The sequence below is a fragment of the Hyperolius riggenbachi genome, chromosome 9 (assembly GCF_040937935.1).
Source record: "Hyperolius riggenbachi isolate aHypRig1 chromosome 9, aHypRig1.pri, whole genome shotgun sequence".
NCBI lineage: Eukaryota > Metazoa > Chordata > Amphibia > Anura > Hyperoliidae > Hyperolius > Hyperolius riggenbachi.
The window spans coordinates 23,863,796-23,885,285 of NC_090654.1; the positions used below are offsets into that span (position 1 = coordinate 23,863,796).

A 21,490-nucleotide genomic window follows, 5' to 3' on the forward strand; every position below is an offset into this window, starting at 1 on the left:
GGACGGAGAATCGGAAGACGACGGCTGCAGGGGGCCAATAGAAGCCCCGGGTAAGTGTCAGATTTTTTTTTTTTTTTTTTTTAATCGCCTTTTACCTTATATTTAACATGGGCATGTTTGCCCCTGCTAAAACGACGCTCTCCTGCGGCTGAACAAGGGGTCTTTACACCCCAAATCCCCCCCCCCCCCTGCAAAATCCACGACTTTCTTGGTCATGGATTTTACTGCTCATGGAGGCAGAGCTATGAGCCGCAGCTCTGCCTCCGTGCGCGTCTATCAGCGGCGGATCTCCGCCTCTCCCTCGCCCCTCTCAGTGAAGGAAGACTGAGAGGGGCGGGAGAGGCGGAGATACGTGCTGATAGACGTGCTGAGAGGCAGGGCTGCGGCCATAAGCCCTGCCTCAACAGGAAGCGCTCCCCGGACACCACGGAGGGGATTTGGGGGCTAAAGACCCCTTGTTCTGCTGCAGGAGAGCTGCGTTTTAGCAGGGGCAAACATGCCTCAGATGAATATAAGGTAAAAAGCGTTTTTTTTTTTTTTAATTAATTTTTTTTTTTTATCTCGCTTCAGAGTCTCTTTAAAGAACAAGCTACACCCACGCTAACCTAGAAATAAAAAACACATATATAAGTAGATAAATACTAGTTCTACTTACATAACTGATGTATTGTGCTATCCATGTAATGATTCCTGTGAATTTTACAAAGTAAAAGCAGAAAATGACCATTTTGCCAAGCTAATGCTGACATCATATCCTCCCTGACTCTTGTTTCCCCCCTCCCTTCTCTTGCTCATTGTGTATTCATTAGCTGCCCTCCTCCCAGAGTCCTTTTTTTTTTTTTTTTTTTTTTTTTTTTTTATTTACACATCCAATCACTGACTCACCTCAGCCTTGCTTGTAAACACAAGTGATCAGCTAGGCAGGGAAATAAATGGAAGAGGAGGAATATATTATAGATAAAAAGAACTCCCAGCATTCAACTTTTTGGCACTAGAGCCAGTGCTCCTAAAGTATGTGATAACTCCAAATCATAACAGCAGAAAAAGTTTTGAATGCAGGATTAGCATCTTTATCACGTAATACACTCCAGACCAGTTGCTTTTGAAATTTGATGTTTATGGTGACAATACCGCTTTAAAGCAATAACAGTAACAAACGTTCAGGTATAAATTGCATCATGGTTCAATGTACATGACATGTATAAACAGAATGTAAAGGTATTTGAGAACATATAAATCAAGGATATAGGTGACGAGATCATAATCTACTGTTTTCTACTATGAACCTATACCATACTAGATCTTCGTGGGTATACATATAACAAAGATTCTGATCAATATTGATGTGAGACATCAATCTTTCATTTAATAAAGTGTCATCATCTTGTTACCACCGCACATTATATAATGCATAAGGTAACATATTTAAGAAACTAATAAACCAATAACCAATATAGGGTGTAACAATGCAGAGGCGTGAAAGTAACAGCAGCTCTTTATCTGCTATTTTCTTGTGGAAAGGGGATCTGTTATGGACAGTTTGTCTCATCAGAAGGATAGGGGAAGGGAAGGAGAGTGTGGGGGGAGGAGCACCAGGGGGAGGTGTTATATCCATTTAAGTAGAATAGGGAGGTACCACTAACAATCTGTGTTGGTAGGGAATACTTCATATCTCATACTAAGGGAGAACTAGTATTAGTAAATTCTCTTGTTGAAGTCTCCACCTCTATTTCTTTCCAATGGCCTCAATTCACTAAGATCATGCTGGAGATAATAAGGCAAGAGAAAACTTACCTCCAATAGTAAGAGAGTTATCTTATCTCTTCATTCCTTAAGTTACCTCCTCTGTAGTTAAGTTACCTCCTCTGTAGTTAAGTTACCTCCTCTGTAGTTAAGTTACCTCCTCTGTAGTTAAGTTGCCTCCTCTGTAGTTAAGTTACCTCCTCTGTAGTTAAGTTGCCTCCTCTGTAGTTAAGTTGCCTCCTCTGTAGTTAAGTTGCCTCCTCTGTAGTTAAGTTGCCTCCTCTGTAGTTAGTTATTTTCACACGCAGTTAATGAACAGCCTGTCTTTAACTCTGGAGTTATTTTAAGGATTAAAGAGTTAACTTAAAGACAGAAGAGTTAACTTTAGGTTTGCCTGAGGTAAAATGTTTCCTGAATACTACATGCCTTATCACCATGGTAACAACTCTAGAAGAGTTATTAAAGAGGAGATAAGCTTAGTGAATTGAGGCCAATGAATAGATTGGACAGGAGGATATAGTAGGGGGTTGGCATTTAATCTGAGACTGCGTTCCATTGTTAGGTTACATTGCGTGGTCTGAATTATGGAAGGTAGGGAAGGATATGTTCAGATGCCCATTCTCCTAAAATAGCTTGTCTTGTGGAGCATAACAAGTGCGCCGCTGGCTTTTGGAGATTAATAGGAAATGTTTTAAGGCCTATGAGAAACAGGGCTAGTTCTGGACTTCCTGTTATCGGTGAGCCTGTAATTGGATTTTGCCTTTTGAGCCCCTCCACAGAACTCCTCTAATTTCAGCACAGTGTTCAGCAGCCTAGAGAAGCAAGATATAAACGTTTACATGGCAAGAAGCAGCAGCAGTAAACACAAGAAGTGGGTCATATAGTTGGATCTCAAACTAGATCCCTTTAGGAACATTCCTATTTCCTGGGCTGCTCTCACTGACTTCAGCTGTGCAGGAAGAGGCTGGCTTAAAGGACTCACGAGGTGACATGTGACATGAGATAGACAGGGGTATGTGCAGTGCCTAGCACACAAATAACTAGGCTGCGTTCCTTTTTTTCTTTCTCTGCCTGAAAGAGTTAAATATCAGGTATGTAAGTGGCAGTTCCTGTCCGGGTCGGACTCTAGAGTAACCCTCACTGATAAGGAATTGCAGCCATAAAACACTTTTGTGGCAGTAAATGGCTTCTAAGAGCAGAAAAGAGATAAAAGGTGTCAGTAGTTCATATATTTTAGCCCTGGCATATTTCAATTAACCTCCCCGGCGTTCTATTGAGATCGCCAGGGAGGCTGCGGGAGGGTTTTTTTTTAATTAAAAAAAAACTATTTCATGCAGCCAACAAAGTTGGCTGCATGAAAGCCCACTAGAGGGCGCTCCGGAGGCGTTCTTCCGATCGCCTCCGGCGCCCAGAATAAACAAGGAAGGCCGCAATGAGCGGCCTTCCTTGTTTTGCTTAGATCGTCGCCATAGCGACGAGCGGAGTGACGTCATGGACGTCAGCCGACGTCCTGACGTCAGCCGCCTCTGATCCAGCCCTTAGCGCTGGCCGGAACTTTTTGTTCCGGCTACGCTGGGCTCAGGCGGCTGGGGGGACCCTCTTTCGCCGCTGCTCGTGGCGAATCGCCGCAGAGCGGCGGCGATCAGGCAGCACACGCGGCTGGCAAAGTGCCGACTGCGTGTGCTGCTTTTTATTTCATGAAAATCGCCCCAGCAGGGCCTGAGCGGCAGCCTCCGGCGGTGATGGACGAGCTGAGCTCGTCCATACCGCTCAGGAGGTTAATGTGTCATTGAGAAAAGGCCATGAAACAGTAAAAGCTTAAAAAGTTGATTAAAATATAAAATAAAACTGCGGGATAACTATAAAAGTCATTTTTAGAAGTAGGACAGATACAATTGTTTATCTCAGTTTTTGTTTTTTTTCGCCTCGGATGTCCTTTAATTAGCTGTAAGCCGTATTGTGGCCGTATAATGCTCTTAGCTGTTGCCTGAAATTAGATTCCCTCCGTATCTGGCTTTCCAGAGCTGCTCACCTGTCAGCTAATTGTCTTCCTGTAGCTTTTATTACCTGTCTGCCTGGAAGTTACATGGAACAAGTCTGGATAAGTTACACCTGTGTTTGTGTAAGCAGTGAGCGTTCAGCTGTGACGGGACTAGAGAGAGATTCCTGGTGTGTGGTGTTTAGTTACCCCTCTGTGTGGCTTCTTTACATCTCCGCTATATCTGTGGGAGGGTTTGTATCTCTCTCATCTCTGTTACCTGTAACGGTCCTGTTGCTTTCCCACGTATTGGGCTACTTGGAAATGCTAGAATCAGAAAATTCACCAAACATACAAATGTGAGCTCAGCTAAAATTTGCAGGGGTCTAACCAGAACTGGAAATGGAGAATCGTTTTTACAATAGGCATGCTAACATTCACATCCGTACACGGCCAAGGCCCAGGATACCTGAGGGATTTGTTACAACTGCTTCTCACTTCTCAGTACCTCAGATCAAAAGGAATTCCCCCCCCCTCCCCGATCGAAAATTGCTGGCGTAAGCTATTTTTGATTTTTTGATGTTAACAAGCCTTTGATGAGCATTGATTGTAAATAAACATAAAGATGGTGCTGCCTGTGACAAATTTCATAAGAAAATCAGGTTAGAAAAGAGTTTACAATGGGTAAAAGCACTGACTGAATTTATAAATTACGGTACTATTGTTTAAAAAAAAAAAAACTTTTTTTATTCATGACGTTGTTTTCACTGCACTTCCTCTTTAATTCCTTCTACAGCAAACAAAAAAAACCACGTTTCCATCTATGCCTAAAGTCACGATTTCGGCTTCGTTATACAGGAATAAATTGAGAACCATGTGTGTTTTCTAATATGGTCTTGTCACGCCAGAGAAGCAAAAGCTTCATGTGATAAACTGGGCATGTAAATGCCTGCAGAATGCTTCCAATTCTTCTCCTAGCAACCAATAAGCTTTTCATTACTACCAGGGCAGATTACAGCCAGGACACTAATCGGATGCTAGTGACACAGTCACTTCATACATGCCACAGTGCAGGAGCAGAAATGTCCCTCCTCCTGAAGCCACAACTAGGGAGGAACTGTAGTGAGAATGTCATGATGAATAAAATTGCCTAATGTTTACAAGATTAATTTATACATTAGTCAGTGTTTGTTGAACTCAATGGACGTATGTCTTTTTTCAACCAAAATAACTATGGAACTATGTTTGCCCATTGTAAAATCCTCAATGCACAGAGATATTTGCTTGGTGGTTGGAAAACAGATTTTTTTTTTTTTTTTTTTTTTTTTTTTTTTTTTTACCACAATGCATTGAGGTTAACAGACAGGAAACTGTCAGGGCCATGGTCCTGACATCACACCATGGGAGGGGTCTCGCCACAATATCAGCCATACAGATGTCCTCAATAATCTATTCGAGAAAAGGTAAAGATTTCTTGTGGGAAAGGTGGTATTGGCTACTGTCTGGGATGAAGTTCAGTCCAGGGTTAAAGGACAACTGGAGCAAGAGTGATATGGAGGCATATTTGTTACCTTTTAGGCAATACCAGTTACTTGGCTATCCTGCTGATTCTCTGCCTCTAATCTAGGGGTCTCAACCTCAATTCACCTGGGGGCCGCAGGAGGCAAAGTCAGGATGAGGCTGGGCTGCATAAGGGATTTCACAATCAGCAGCTCCCCCCCCCCCCCCACCGTCCCTTGCATTGATTTTTATTTCAAAATCAAATTCACACTGAAGCATTTTGCCTATTTTACCTTATAGTTCGCTTCAGTGCTCCCATTACAAGTAATCCGCCGTGTCCCCGCTGTAAAACGAGGGCTGCAGAGCTCCCAAATCGCCCAAGGGGCAATCCGCCGGCATTTCCTGGAAGGGGCAGAGCTTTCAGCTTCAGCTCTGCCCCTCCTGACGTCAGCCGTGGCACATCGCCGTCTCTGCCCGCCCCTCTCACTCTTCCTTCACAGAGAGGGGCGGGGAGAGGCGGCGATCCGTGCAGCGATTGACGTCAGGCGGGGCAGAGCTGAAGCTGAAAGCTCTGCTCCTTCCAGGAAATGCCGGCGGATTGCCCCCCGGGCGATTTGGGGGCTCTGCAGCCCTCGTTTAGCGGCCAGGATGCGGTGGATTACTTGGGAGCACTGAAGCGAACTATAAGGAAGCTTTTGCCCGCGAGGGCCACAAAATATTGTATCGAGGGCCGCAAATGGCCCGCGGGCCGCGAGTTTGAGACCCCTGCTCTAATCATTTTAGTCCTAGACCCCTGCACACGGCCAGTTGCCTAGCGCCTGTTAATAAACTTTTCTCTGCTAGTTAAGATATACAAATAAAGCAGCTATAAATAAAATGCAATGGCAGCTTTCAGAGCAGATAAACTGTACATGAGGAACTGGTAATTTGTAAACAAACCTTATTTGTGCACAAAAGAAAATATAACTGTATGAGTAATAAAAAGTATGAAAACCTGTTTTTATTGCATATTATGTCAGTTTAATCCCACTTTAAATGAACCACAAATGCCATGTTACAGTTGATTTAAGCAGCACTTTTATGATTGTTGCCAAGCGATGCTGATGTAAATGTTTCAGCCACCACTGTGTAATTACAGCGCAGCTAGACCCACATCTAAGACTGCAGCTGTCAGGTAAACAGATCCTGTGAATACACACCTGGTGATGTACATGGAGACTGCATATCAAAGCGTACAAAAGTTAATACTTGCGTAGTAGGAAGATTCTCTTCGACTTCTCCACTGCTGGCATCCATGAGTGGCTCCATAGTACTGCGCTGACAATACTTTGCGTGTGCGCAGTGTGGCCGCACTCCTACATGTCAATCTCTGACAGTTGGATGGTTTAGAGGATCTTTGCCCAGTGCGGAAGAGGCATGCAAAGGTCAGAGAAGACACCCCCCCCCCCCCCCCCTCTTGAATGATCTAACTTTCACTCAAGTTCCTTGACAACCCTGACTGTAACTTTCCCCAGAACTCAATGCGGAGCCGTTCTCTGCCCACAGTACTGAGAGGACTTTGTCACCATTGGGAATATCTGTGTCTGGAAGCACACTTGTCTGTGCAGCAAATTGTGCATTTCTGCCAAGTAAGTTCCTGCAGTTTTTCCGGCATTTTGTGTGCATTTTTCATGTGTTTCAGTTTTTTGGGTTTTTTTTTTTTGTTTTTTTTTTTGCAGACCTCATGCAAATTGCTTGCATTTTTGATTTCCCATAGGACAGCATTGTATGCGAGTCACATGAGATTTGCATACAGTATGTGATAAGGAATTAGCTGTGCAATTTTTTTAAAAACGCACATAAAATCGCATTGGAAATCGCACACCATGCAATTTTTGAGTGGCCCATATACTTTTTTTGTGTGTGATTTTAGAACGTAAAACTCATGCGATTCGGAGGACCTGTCCACGCTTATGCATTTAAAAAAAAAAACAAGAAAAAAACCTGCCAAAATCGCAGGAAAAAAATGCAAAGCAAAACAAAAAAGCGTTTACATGAAATACCTTTAACACAGATAATGCATTGTGGGGGAAAAAAGCAGTACATTGGGCACTATTCACCACCCCACATGCGGTAAATGGTTTTCTTTGCCGCAAAATTACTAGCGTTGGTAACTTTTGCATTTTTTCCGCAGATGGCGGAAAAAAACGTGTAAACCTGTTGGAAACCGTGTAAACGTGCGGGGAAAAAAAAGTCAAATGTTTTAAAGTCCAGCAAACACAGCGTTAAAGGATACCTGAACTGACATGTGACATGATCTGATAGACATGTGTATGCACAGTGCCAAGCACACAAATAACTATGCTGTGTTTCTCTTTTTCCTTTCTCTGTCTGAAAGAGTTACATATCAGGTATGTAAGTGGCTGACTCAGTCCTGACTGAGACAGGAAGTGACTACAGTGTGACCCTCCCTGGTAAGAAATTCCAACTACAAAACACTTTCCTAGCAGAAAATGGCTTCTGAGAGCAAGAAAGAGGTAAAAAGGGGAATTTCTTATCAGTGAGGGTCACACTGTAGTCACTTCCTGTGTGAGTCAGGACTGAGTCAGCCACTTACATACCTGATATGTAACTCTCTCAGGCAGAGAAAGAAAAAAAGGAACACAGCATAGTTATTTGTGTGCTAGGCACTGTACATACACATGTCTATCTCATCATGTCACATGTCAGTTGTGGTATCCTTTAAATAGAAACTGTGACCAAGAATTTAACTTCATCCCAATCAGTAGCTGATACCCCCTTTTACATGAGAAATCTTTATTTTCACAAATGGATCATTAGGGGGCGCTGTATGGCTGATATTCTGGTGAAACCCCTCCCACAAGAAACAGTGAGGACCGTGCTCCTGACAGTTTCCTGTCTGTGAACATTGTTGCATTGTGGAAACTAGCTGTGTACAGCTGTTTCCAACTGCCAAAAAAACATGCAGCAGCTACATCATCTGCCAACAGTAAAACATGTCACCATGTGATAAATGTCAGAATGTAAATCAGGGAGAGGAAAGCTTTTACAATGGGCAAACACTGACTAAATCATTTATACATAATTATTGTAAGAATGAAGCACTTTTTTTTTATTACATTATTTTCACTGGAGTTCCTCTTGAAAGCCTCTAGACTCCATTTAATCTAATGGAAAGCAAAAAATATCACCAGGTACTAGCAGATGATAACAAAAATAATCGGTATTTAAGGCATAAGTAATGTGCCCTTTTTTCATTGTGAAATTGGTGCATTTACCTCATGTTCAGAATCAGAAATGGAGAAAAAAATCTTTCAGAATTGCTAAAAATAAAAGAAAAAGAAAAAGAGGTATTTTACCTACAAAAAAATATTCACCTCACATTGCTACCAGAATTGAGGCCAATGTTTCTTATTAGCTATATCACTTATAAATATAACCTGTTTTAGGCCCTGTTCACATTACAAACGCGGACGGGCGTGCGTTCGGAATGCAACGCATACGAACGCGTTCCATTGGCTGATCCCATTCACTGCAGTGAATGGGTCACCCATGCGTTTTTTGCAAAAAAAAATAAAATGCGTGCAGCATGCGTTTCCGGACCGCACTGGTCCTGAACGCATGCAGTGTGAACATCGGACAGATGTTGTGCGCGTCGGCCTCCTGCACGCGATTCCGAAACGCGGCTGGAAACGCGCGCAGTGTGAAAGGGGCCTTAGTGCAGAGCAGGGTGCTGTGTACTCTGCAGTATCATACTTGCATTCCAAAAAAACTGGTGACTTCATGGAGTTGTTGCCCGTGGCAAGAAGAGAAATGTCCTCCACGTTCATGCTGTCAGTGTGACGCGGGATAACACAGGGGAGGCTGAGCTCGCTGCGGGCATCTCAATTCTGCTGATCCCTCAAGTTCACTTGAGTGAAATGTGACCGAATGATACAAATGGAGCCTAGTCATAAAAATGAGCTGAAGCGATCTGAGACTTGGCGTTCTTTTCTGCAGGAATACTGGCGCTTATGTAATTAACAGCTAGTTCACTTTTATTCTTGTAAATAGACCCCCTTCTACACTGAGTGGGCAAACAAATGATTATAGAAAAGTAAACCAGTCCAACATTGATGCAACCACGCAGAGTTGCTTATATAAGGAACGCTCAGCTTCGGACATTGTAGTTATCACAGAAGTTAATATCAAAATGGGTACGACGAAAGATTTAGGTGACTTTAAAGGGACTCCGAGCACTGCAGAAACTATGGAAAGATGCACATCATTTTAAAGCTCTCTTTCTCCTCTTTCCAATGATATATAAACCACCACCCTACGCCTTTTAGTTTTCGCTATTTTCGCGATTGAATTTGCCGCGGCCGCGATTTCGATCGCGAAAATAGAGAAAACTAAAAGGTGTAGGGCAACGATTTAGGTGTCGTCAGAAAGAGGAGAAAGAGAGCTTTAAAATGATATCCATCAAGCCATAGTTATATTGTATTACACAGGGCGACTTTTTGTCAAAGTCAGCAGCTGCATTCAGCAGAATGGAGCTGCTGACACTGGGGAAAGTGTCGTCCTCTGTAATACAATATAACTATGGCTTGATGGATATCATTTTAAAGCTCTCTTTCTCCTCTTTCTGACGACACCTAAATCGTTGCCCTACGCCTTTTAGTTTTCTCTATTTTCTAAAAACTAAAAGACGTAGGGTGGTGGTTTATATATCATTGGAAAGAGGAGAAAGAGAGCTTTAAAATGATGTGCATCTTTCCATAGTTTCTGCACTGCTCGGAGTCCCTTTAAACGAGGGATAACCATGGCTGGATAGTATAGTGGTTAAGGGCACTTCCTCGTCCTATTTCAGTAAGCCAACCTATTCACTAAGGAGTTCTTGGGCGAGACCTAACACTGATGCTGCCTACTGACTGCGTTCTAGTGGCTGCCTTGTAAGCGTTTTGAGTCCGACTAGGAGAAAAGCGCTATACAAATACTAGAATTAATATTATCGTTGGTGCAAAAACAGCTAGTGTCTCTGAAATGACTCTCTTAGGATTTTCTTGCCCAACAGTATCTCAGGTGTTTAGAGAGTGGCAAGGACTTTTCTGGTTGAAAAAGGCTGGTGAATGAGAGAGGTGAAAGGCAAGTAGCACACATAGTCCTGGGCAACAGAAGGGCAACAACGCAACTAATTACAGCGGAATTCCATGCAAGTACATCACAAAGCACATCTCAACCCACAACAAGATGGACTTCGCAAAGGATGGGCTTTAGCAGCAGGAGACCATCAAGAGTGCCTTTGATATCACAGAAAAATAGGAAGAGATGCCTGTTGTAAGCCCATGCCACCCTGCTCGATTGGTCTCAAATTGGTTTAAGGAACATCAGAGTTTAACCTGCTTCCATATCCAGCTCAGTCCTCTGACATCAATCCTATTGAGCATCTGACCCAACATAGAGCTGCCATTATGTCAGCATGGGCCAACATTCCTCAGCAACAGTATCGGCATCTTGTTGTGTCTATACCAAAAACTAATATCGGCTGTGATCAGAACTAAAGCTAGACCAACTTATTAAAAGGTGTCTCTCATTTTTTGGGCTACTCGGCGTATGTTCAACAAGATTTTGTTTTCAAATGTGGTTGGGCCGTTGCTGTATTCTAGGCTGCTTTCTTTATTTGGCTCTGGTGTTTGCTATAACTTTCTGTGATGCACAGCAATGCGAATAGTAAACTTCTGTTGCAGATCCTCTTGCATGGCATTAGATTTTATGATCCTCCTGCCCACGCTGCGTTTTTATGGGACAGGAAGATGTCCCTGTTATCAGAATGCAGATATACCCAGCCCCGGGGTCAGAGCCTCCGGATAGTGAAATGCGACCCTCTTGTTAAATAGTTGACATAGAGGCTATCTATGGAACCCTCGAAATCCAGCGCTAGTGTGACCTGTGAAATGGCGTTGCTTTGCACACTCGCTAAGCTTAGAGAAGCTCCACCATATGTGTTACACTAGAGAACTCCCTTCACTGGCATTCAATACTTTTTTTTTTTTTCCCGTTCCCTTTTTGTGTTCTCTAGGCAACAAGCAGACTATTTCAGTCAGGCTGGAAATAAGCAACGAGCTTGATTATTTGCATTATAACTTCAAGGACGATAAACACAGTACAGTGCCTGGGGAAAGCTGTTTATGATATGATAAATAAATGTTCTCCTAGTTCAGTGATCTGCAAACTTGGCTCTCCAGCTGTTCAGGAACTTCAAGTCCCACAATGCATTGCAGGAGCCTGACAGTCATGATTCATCAAGTCAAATGCATTGTGGTACTAGCAGTTTCTTAAAGAAAACCTGTACTGAGAAACACAGCCCTCACCTTGGGTGGGGGAAGCCTCCGGATCCTATCGAAGCTTTCCCCGTCCTCCTGCGTCCCATGACGGTCTCGCTGTGCCCTTCCGAACGTCGGCAATGTAAATATTTACCTTCCCGGCTCCAGCGCAGGCGCTGTGGCGGCTCTCTGCTCCGAAGTAGGTGGAAATACCTGATCTGTCGGGTCCGTTCTACTGCGCAGGCGCAAGTCTCTGGCCAAGACTAACCAGCAAGCTCATGGTGAACCAGAACTCATTGAAGTGTGTAGGGGGCTACATTGGTCCAAAAAGCCCTTTTAGGTGTGTTTAGCTTCTAAGGACGACTGGTTAATTTGCATATTTCAGCAGTAATGCATCATGGGAGACATCTTGGAACTCGCTCCAACCTGAATTATCGCAAATTCTTTCTGGTTTAAGAAAGTTTGCAGATCACTGTCCTAGTTCATTTGGATCTGCATTAAGAGATTGGAACACAGATTTTTTTTTTTCTTTTTAAAAAACAAACCTCCCCATAAGAGAGGTTTGTAATGTGTGCCGCTGGGGATGTGGAGGTTGTAGGGAGCACCATTACACACCTACGGGGTGCTGCTCCTCTGACAACCATTTGGGTTTCTCTGTCTTAAGCCGACCGCAGCTTCTGCAGGCATTTGTAATTCTCCGTGGGGATGAGCTTTCGGAGGTCACATGAGCACTGAGCAATGCATGCTGGGAGATGTAGTCTTGGAGATGCGAGTACGGTTCTGTAAACCTGAGATAAAGGAAAAAGTTTAGTTTTACTTACCATGGGCTTCTTTCAGTCCCGCGTTGTCTGTTAGGTGCCTCAGTGTCCACCCAGTACCCTCCTTGGTTCAGATTTCACACCCCTTTTAAAGTGAACCTGAGGAGGCTGCCATATTTATTTCCTTAGAACTGCAACATCCAGAAGGAGCACCACAGTAGTAAAGTGTCAGTGTGCCAAGGTCTCAGTGCCCACAGAGACCTACAGCAATCTAGACATCAAGTAGGACCGGCACCACTGGATAAAGTAGTATCAAAGGTCTTTTATTGAATTTAAATGGCTCAGCAATGACAGACGCTGTTTCGGGCATAAGCCCTTTATCAAACTGCAACAGCCTTTACAGCCTGAAGGCTGTTGCAGTTTGATAAAGGGCTTATGCCCGAATGACAGCGTCTGTCATTGATGTGCCGGTCCTACTTGATGTCTGGATAATTATTTTTAAGCAATACGAATTGCCAGAAGTCCTGCTGATCCTCTGCCTCTAATACTTTAAAGGGAACCATAACTCTAGAAAAAAAGTTTTCACTTACCTGGGACATCTACCTGCCCCTTTCAGCCATCCTGTGCTAATGTCCTATGGACATTAAAGCGTACATTTTTACGCATTGCACCTGCAAAGAGTAAAAATGTACTTGTTGTTTACCACGATAGCTTCCTGCACCATGGCAGCCCACCGACTCAGTCGGCAAAAACAAAACAAAACCAGCTGGCGGTAGAGGACCCAGAGGAGCCTTGAGTGACTGCAAGGGGACAGGACGGCTGCAGGGGGCTGGTAGATGTCCCAGGTAAGTGAAACTCCCTTTTTTTTTGGGGGGGGGGGGAGGTTAAGGTTCCCTTTTAAGCCACTCAGAGCTCCCGAAAACAAGTCTATACATACCTGTGGCTTCCTCCAGCCCCATCCACTCGGATCGCTCCCACGCCGCCGGCCTCCGACGTCTGCAGCTCCGGTACCGGGTCACGTTAGTCGGCTTCAGTCTGCGCAGGAGAACTGCGCTCTATATGTATATCTCTCCAGCAGCTGCTGCAGAGATACGTAGAGGGCGCACTTCCCTTACGTCAGACTGGCTCCGACTGACCTAAGTGACGGGACCCGGTACAAGCACTGCCGGTGTAGTGACGGAATGGGCAGCACCGCATGCGCAGTAGGAGCCTGCGCCCCATTAAATTGTGCCGCCACGTAAAACGTCTTAAATATCTCCGCTTCCACAGCACGTACACTCCCGAAATTTTCAGGATAGGGAGGGGACCCCCCGATCTAGCTCTATGCCAAATTGCAGTCCCCGAGCCCCACTGGTTCCCGAGACTGATTACAGCAAATCTATCTCGGGAACCAGTTGAGCTTGGGGGCTGCACAGAACTAGATCTGGGGGTCCCCTCCCTACCCTGAAAATTTTGGGAGTGTACGTGCTGCGGAAGCGTAGATATTTCAGGAAAATAATATCTAACTTCCCATTGAGCATGCGTGATACTCAGTGAGGAAGGCTGCTTCCGGGCTGCACTATCTGATATTACACAGGCAGCGTAGGACGGCGGCGTGGGAGCGATCGGAGCGGATGGGGCTGGAGGAAGTCCCAGGTATGTATAAATCTTTTTGTTTTCAGGAGCTCTGGTACATATTCATCCGGAGTTGATGTTAATCTTGTGCAGATTCATTCAGCTTGGGAATGGACATGCTGTATCTGACGGTACTTTTCCTAACCGCATACATTTACATAAAATTTGCCTTGGCTCACATTCTTTTTATCTCGGCATTGCTTTGAGCATCTGCTTCAGTAGCAGAAATGCTGTTTTTAGCAATATTTCAAAGCCTAGAATATGCAAGGAAAGGCAGACATTTATTTTGCAGATCTCAGAGCACTCATTTAAAGCCAGTTCCCGGCACTTAGGAGGAAGTGTATGGCCGCCGCCGATGTCTGGACTATTCGATCATTCTGATTGGATCTGCTAGAAATTGATGGGGGCTGTCCAGTTAAGTTTTTCTATAATGGTTGTCCGGATGCTACACCTGTACTGTATTATTATTGTTATTGTTATTATTATTATTATTGTATTTATAAAGCGGCAAGATATTACACAATGCAGGACAATAAATAGGCATACATACAATGTAAACAAGAGGTGACAGCCAGAGAGGTAGCAGACAGTTATACACAATAGCACAAGGTTATACAGGCAAACGGTATAAGATCCACAATCATGTGATATTACAAAGACCCAGAAAATAAAGTCCATGAGAAGGGTGTCATTGCTGGGGTTTTAAGATTAAGGATGACACACTAAGGGGGTGAAGATCCTGCCAAAGGCTTACAATCTAAAGGGTGGGGGAGAGACACATAAGGTATAGCTGTGGAAAAGGTGCTCGGCTGAGAGAGTTTAAGTGTGGAGGATTGGGGTTAGGCCATTTTAAAGAAATGTGTTTTGAGGGCTTGCTGGAAGAAAGGAGCGAGTCTGAGGAGGGGTGGGAGGGAGTTCCATGGGGTGGAGGCGGCTTTTGGGAAGTCCTGTAGGCGTGCATGGGAATGAGAAATGCGTAGGTAGGTCAGGCAGAGATCATACGAGGACAGGAGGGGCGGGCAGGTATATATCTGTGGAGGTTGGGCAGGTCTTGTGCACAGATTTGTAGGTTAGGCACAGAATCTTAAAACTGAAGCAGGTAGGGACTGTGTAGGGCTTCTCAGTAGTGATGGTCAAGTTGATGCAAATTTATGCAGTTTGAAAATCGACCAATTTAATTTTACCTCAGCAGGATTTGATCAGTTCATTTTCAAGCTGCACACATTTGCATACAAATTTGCATACATTTGCATCAACTCAAAGTTATTTGCATCTGCTTGACCATAACTACTTTTGCAGAGGGAAGAAGTGGAAGCAAGATCGGTGGGAAGAATGGATGTGTCTGGCTGCTGGATTCATGACTGAAGGGGTGCAATGCTTTTCAAGGGGAGGCCAGACAGTAGGGCATTGCAGTAGTCAAGGCGGGAGATGATGAGGGCATGGATGAGGAGCTTGGTAGTGTCTAAGGTCAGAAAGTGGAGGATCTTGGAGATATTACAGAGGTGGAAATCGCAGGCTCTGGTGGTAACATTTTGGATGTGTGGGCTGAAGGAGAGGGCAGAGTCTAGGGTGACGCCCAGGCAGTGGGCCGGAGGTAGGTCGGGTGGCAGTGGTGTTGATAGTGACGTGAATATCCGGGAGGAGTGGTGTAGCGCGGTCCGGTAAAATGAGGAGCTCGGAAACCGTATGAAACTGCTACATATTTTAAAGGCTAGTTTCTATTTTCTACAGGACAAAAACCCGCTCAAGTCTTTTCGACTACGGTTTTAGATTGAGGATTCCGATCACTTCTATCGTGTGCTTGTGACGTTCACTTTAAGAACTTGGCACCACTTTGGAATGTGCTACTTGAGTGATTTATTAACTGGTAGGGAGCTCGCCACATTCCTGTAGGTGTCTGGTACCTCTAGGACTGATTGCGTAACTGATTCCAGCATTATGATTTTCTCACAGCACAGGTTAACGTCCTCCTAGTCATTGCTTGGAAGATCGCAGAGCTTGCCTGCAGCCAGGAATGCACCTGGGAGTCTTTTCAGCATTCAATAATTGATCAAAGCTCTGGATTGGCTTTCTAGGATAACTGCAGGTTTAAAAGTCGGTGTACACAAATGAACAATGAAAAATCATAGTCATCCTACTGACATTTAACCTGCTGAGCGGTCTGGACGAGCTCAGCTCGTCCAACACCGCCAGAGGCTGCCGCTCAGGCCCTGCTGGGCCGATTTGCACCAAATAAAAAGCAGCACACGCAGCCGGCACTTTGCCAGCCGCGTGTGCTGCCTGATCGCCGCTGCAGCGCGGCGATCCGCCGCGTGCAGCGGCGAAAGAGGGTCCCCCCAGCCGCCCGAGCCCAGCGTAGCCGGAACAAACCGTTCCGGCCAGCGCTAAGGGCTGGATCGGAGGCGGCTGACGTCAAGACGTCGGCTGACGTCCATGACGTCACTCCGCTCGTCGCCATGGCGACGAGGGAAGCGAAACACGGAGGGCCGCTCATTGCGGCCTTCCGTGTTATCTCTTGCCGCCGGAGGCGATCGGAAGATCGCCTCCGGAGCGCCCTCTAGTGGGCTTTCATGCAGCCAACTTTCAGTTGGCTGCATGAAATAGTTTTTTTTTTATTTAAAAAAAACCCTCCCGCAGCCACCCTGGCGATTTAATCAGAACGCCAGGGTGGTTAAAACCCTAGATATTCTGGGCCCTGGATTTATGAAAGGAATGTTACAGCTGCGTAGCAATCCCCGCAATCTCCGATCCACAGGATCTAATAATCTAGTCATACCCAGAGTCCACTGGGAAACTTTTGGTCCCACAGCCTTCTGTCATGCTGCTCCTACGTTTTGGAACTCCTTACCTCAACAGATCAGGACAGCTCCATTCCTGGACGTGTTTAAATCCAGACTGAAAACCCACCTGTTCAGTTTGGCATTTGCAGAAATATAACTTTTGTTTTGTGAATACTTCATCTTTCTACCAATTGCTGAACCCGAGAGAGCCTAAACGCTTTTTCCTATGGGCGAAAAGCGCTATAGAAATGTTATTGTATTGTATTACTGTGAGATTATTGGCAGAGTGCAGGTTAGGTATAGGATGGTATCTACATAGTGATGTAGGGGTTTGAGTCAGATTGGAGAGAGAGTTGCTAGTAACAGAAGTTTACTGTGTGTGTGTGTGTGGAGGGGGGGGGGGGGTGAACCAAGAGCAGCCGCATCAAAAGAGCAGGGAGAGGAGTGGGTGAGGCAAATGGTAGGATGGCTGAAGTAGTACCAACTGAGCCACTGATATAACCAGAGGAGGGAGTTCCACTGGTTCATTAGCATAACCAGGAGGAGGAGTTGGTAAGCTCTCATACTAAGTGGAAGGGGTAAAGTCAGGCATCCAAGATTGGTTATCTGTACCAGGCTTTAAAATGGATGACTTGTTCACAGGGCTAGACTTATTCTAGGAACAATATAGCCAAGATTCCTAAAATTATAGCTAACTCCTAATTTTTGATTTTTTTTTTTTTCTGTGATTGAGGTGGCTGGAAGGTGTAATGGGTAAGGGCTCTGCCTCTGACACAGGAGACCTGGGTTCGAATCTCGGCTCTGCCTGTTTAGTAAGCCAGCACCTATTCAGTAGGCAACCTTAGGCAAGTCTTCCTAACGCTGCTACTGCCTATAGAGGGTGCCCTAGTGGCTGCAGCTCTGGCGCTTTGAGTCCGCCAGGAGAAAAGCGCGATATACATGTTATTTGTCTTGTCTTGTCCTAATTATACATTTCTGGTTCCTGGATAGGAAAGATTAGCTACTAGTTCTGTATGCAAGTGATAATTAAAAACTTAATGAGTCAGTTGTTTAGTTAAAGGGACTCTGAACACTTCTTATGGGCATGCCTTTAAGCCAGACGACTTCCAACAAAGTCGTGCTATGACTTCGCTGGAGGAGCCTCTTGCAATGACCATGCGTGTCACTTCCTCTTCCTGCTTCATTCAGTGATGCACTTCTCTAACAGAGAAGACAGGAGAGACCCGGAAGTTATAACATAGCCAAAATGGCGGCCACAATTTTTATATTAAAATCGAACAAAAACTATTTGGTGTAGACCGTAGATTCAGGCATCAAATGGAAAAGGGGAGCACAAGCTACAGAAAGGTATGCATCTTTAAGTACTTTGCAGTACTGGTCGGGGTCTCTAGGCATATCCATGAGAGGTGCTCGGAGCCCCTTTAAGATTATGCACCTAAAAAAAGAAGGGGCTTAAAGACTGAGCCACATGGTACGTCAAGAGAAAGGGGGAAGTGATGGTATTAGAGAGGGCGATACGAATAGACCTTCCACTGAGATGAGAGGAAAGATAAGAAAACATGCGGCCCTGTAAACCTACAAAAGAGAGAATATGAAGTAGTAACAGTCGTTTGACGATGTCAAAAACTGAAGAAAGATCCGTAAGTATGAATATGGAATAATACACTTTCATTTTGGCTGTTAGTCACTGGTCGCTTTAACAAAGACAGTTTTAAGTGGAATCGTTAGAGAAGAAACCTACCTGTTTAAAGAGAATGTCTGGACAGTTCTCCACGTTGGAATAATTGTCAATCAAGCCGTTTGGATGAGAAGGGAAGAAGATAGACAGGGCTGAAAGGCCTGGAGGGTTCTTTTTTCTCTACTGTGGGAGGAAAAACGTCCAGCTCCCAGGCACAGCAGATCTTTGTCCTTGCAGTTGGGTCAGATTCATATTTTTACCTGCTCTTGCCAAAATAAATCAACATAGGGGAGGGGGGTCCTCATAACCCTATGCCTACGGCTAGACATCGCCATCTGCTCCACAGACCAGTACAGATCGCTGATGGCTTTCTCTTTTCCCGGGCACAAGAAACTGACTGCATCATTTCCATTATTATATGATCAATACCGGCACAAGTGGGGAAGATACCAGAACAACGACAAAACATTTGTAAAGCGCTTTTCTCCTGTAGGACCCAAAGCACATAAGCTTGTCTCAGATCAGTACATAGTGATGTGTACAGGGGAAAGTTATGTGATCATAAATGCCAGACTAAACCAGTGGCTTGTCAGTTTTGATTTTGTCCCGGGTTGGAGCTGTCTTGATTAAGTTTGGCAAGGCCTTCCACAGGGTAGGGGCAGCATGACAGAAAGCTCTGGCTCCAGAGGTTTTTAGTTGATTGCTGGGGGTGGTCAAAATATTGGATCCTTTTTGATCTCGATTAAAATGAGCCATAAATTACTTTTCTCCTATGTTGCTGTCATTTACTGTAGGTAGTAGAAAACTGACAGAACTTATGCCTGCTAATTGGCAATGAAGAGAGCTCCACTTGTTCTGCCCTGAGCCCCCTGCGGGTCCAATCACTTTAAAGGACATTATCCCCGCACTTTGATTGGCCCAATAAGGCTGCCTGTCAAGTGGCAGGCAGACTATTGGACCCGCAGGGGGTTAGTGCAGGACGAGTGGAGCTCTCGTCATTGCCAATTAGCAGGCATAAGTTCGTAGCGCTCGCTGTGCTATTCTGATAAGGCGTGTTAACCCTGATAAGGCGTGCTATTTGTCTTAGTGAATCAAGCCCAGTGTCTTTACTCACACTATTTTTATACCGTTTCATCCTTTCATTCCAGACAACTTTTTTTTTTGTCAGTCACGTGACCCAGAGCTCCAGACAAATTGAGCGTCTAATCATCATAAAGCTTGCACGACGTTTGTCTACACACTATTCTCGCACAAAACTCTACAAGATGACGGCAGAGGAGGTGCGAGGGGTATTTCTTCCCCGCAGCTCCGCTCTGCAATTATGCCAGGGCTTGCTGCAGCCTCCCCCTATTGATAACCCACATGCACAAAATACAAGAGAGCGGCCCGGCGCTGAAAGAGACGCAGCAGGAGGGGATTAAGCGGAACAAGGCCGGTCGGCCGCATGCTTGTTCAAGGTTTACATATTATGAAAAGGAATATGGGTCAAAACAACCAAATACAAAACACAAATGATCAGAGCACAGCATTTACTGACAGATCTCCTCTATCCTGCAGTGTGTTTCAGGTGAATAAAAATAAAGTTAAATGTGCTAAACACACAAATATACTGCGCGTGACACGTTTTATGAGAACTTCTTTTGGGTTTCCATCGGTTCCTGTGGGCCGGTGACCACAGCCTCCTGCTGAGAGATATGTGGGAGGGGTGTGCTGCTGACATGACTCCCTCCCTTTTTGCTGACTTCAAGGGAGGCATCAGTATTTTAGTCACAGACCCTCACCAAATGCCCTCTATGTATATCTATACTTATCGGAATGTTTTGGGATGTACCATTGTGCTTTTATCTGTAACCAATTGGCCTCAATTCTGGTAGCTATGTGAGGTAAATATTTTTTGTAGGTAGAATACCTCATGAGGTATTTTCTTCTTCCCTTATAAAAAAAATCCATTACATTTTTGGAGTTTTATTTCTACTATTCTTTTCTATTACACAGCCTGAATAGGAACTCCACTAAAAACTGCCTAAATGCATGCAAATTGACTTTACCTCCAGGTACAGGCAGGTCTTAAACTGATTGGTCAATGATGTGCTAACATCCCCCCTAATTTCCATGAGGATGGCTATTTTCAGTAAATTACCTCATGAATTACCTTATTTACCTCATGAGGTAAAACATGACTAAACCTACCAGAATTGCTAAATGTCATTACCTCATGAGGTAAATTACCTCACATGAGGTCATTTGTTTCATAACCCTTCCAGAATTGAGGCCAAGTTGTAACTGTACTGTGCAATCTCTATTGTAAAGCGTCATGAAAGATGCTGTCTTGTAATGTAACTCCACAGTGATGCACCTGCCCGGAATAAAGATTTCGCCACCTGTGATAAATTTCAGCATGTAAATCGGGGAGAGGGAAAATTTTACATACAGCGAACACTGACTAAATCATCTATAAATGAATATTGTAAAGAAAGCAAAAAATATTCCCAATTTGGGTACGTAACTCAGTAGGGTTTTACAGAGTCTGTACATTTCTGAAAAAATTTCCGAGTCTGTTCGCCTCCGTGCTGCTGCGCAGGCGCAAGCTGTACTATTTAGAGGCTTTCCCCTACAGAGGTAAGGACCCAAATAAGGCACTTTTTTCCTCGCAGGTTCTCTTTAAAGGGGCACTATGGCGAAAAATTGTAAAATTTAAAATATGTGCAATCATATACAAATAAGAAGTATGTTTTTTTTCAGAGTAAAATTAGCCATAAATTACTTTTCTCCTCTGTTGCTGTCACTTACAGTAGGTAGTAGAAATCTGACAGAAGTGACTGGTTTTGGACTAGCTCATCTCTTCATGGGGGATTCTCAAGGATTTATTTATTTTCAAAAGCACTTAGTGAATAGCAGTTGCTCCGTCCAACTACCATAAAACTGCAGGAAGCAGGGAAGCTGTCCAGCATCATTGTTAAAATCCTTTTTAGGGAATATCTTTATATAGAATAAAAGCCTTGCTGAGAATCCCCTATGAAGAGATGGACTGTCGGTGGCAATATTTACAATCTACGTGCTTTTTTGCAGCTGCAGTGTCAGCTTTCCAATCGGACTCGGGTGGAAATAGCAGAGTTTGATCAGGTCCACTCTACTGC

The 21,490-nt window shown here is 44.4% G+C and overlaps 1 protein-coding gene across 2 annotated transcripts in view; it reads left to right on the forward strand.

The window, feature by feature from the left end:
• The window catches only part of TMEM184B (transmembrane protein 184B), a 160,142-nt gene that overhangs the window by 13,501 nt on the left and 125,151 nt on the right, over window positions 1-21,490 (forward strand). The gene's annotated exons all lie outside the window — the stretch shown is intronic.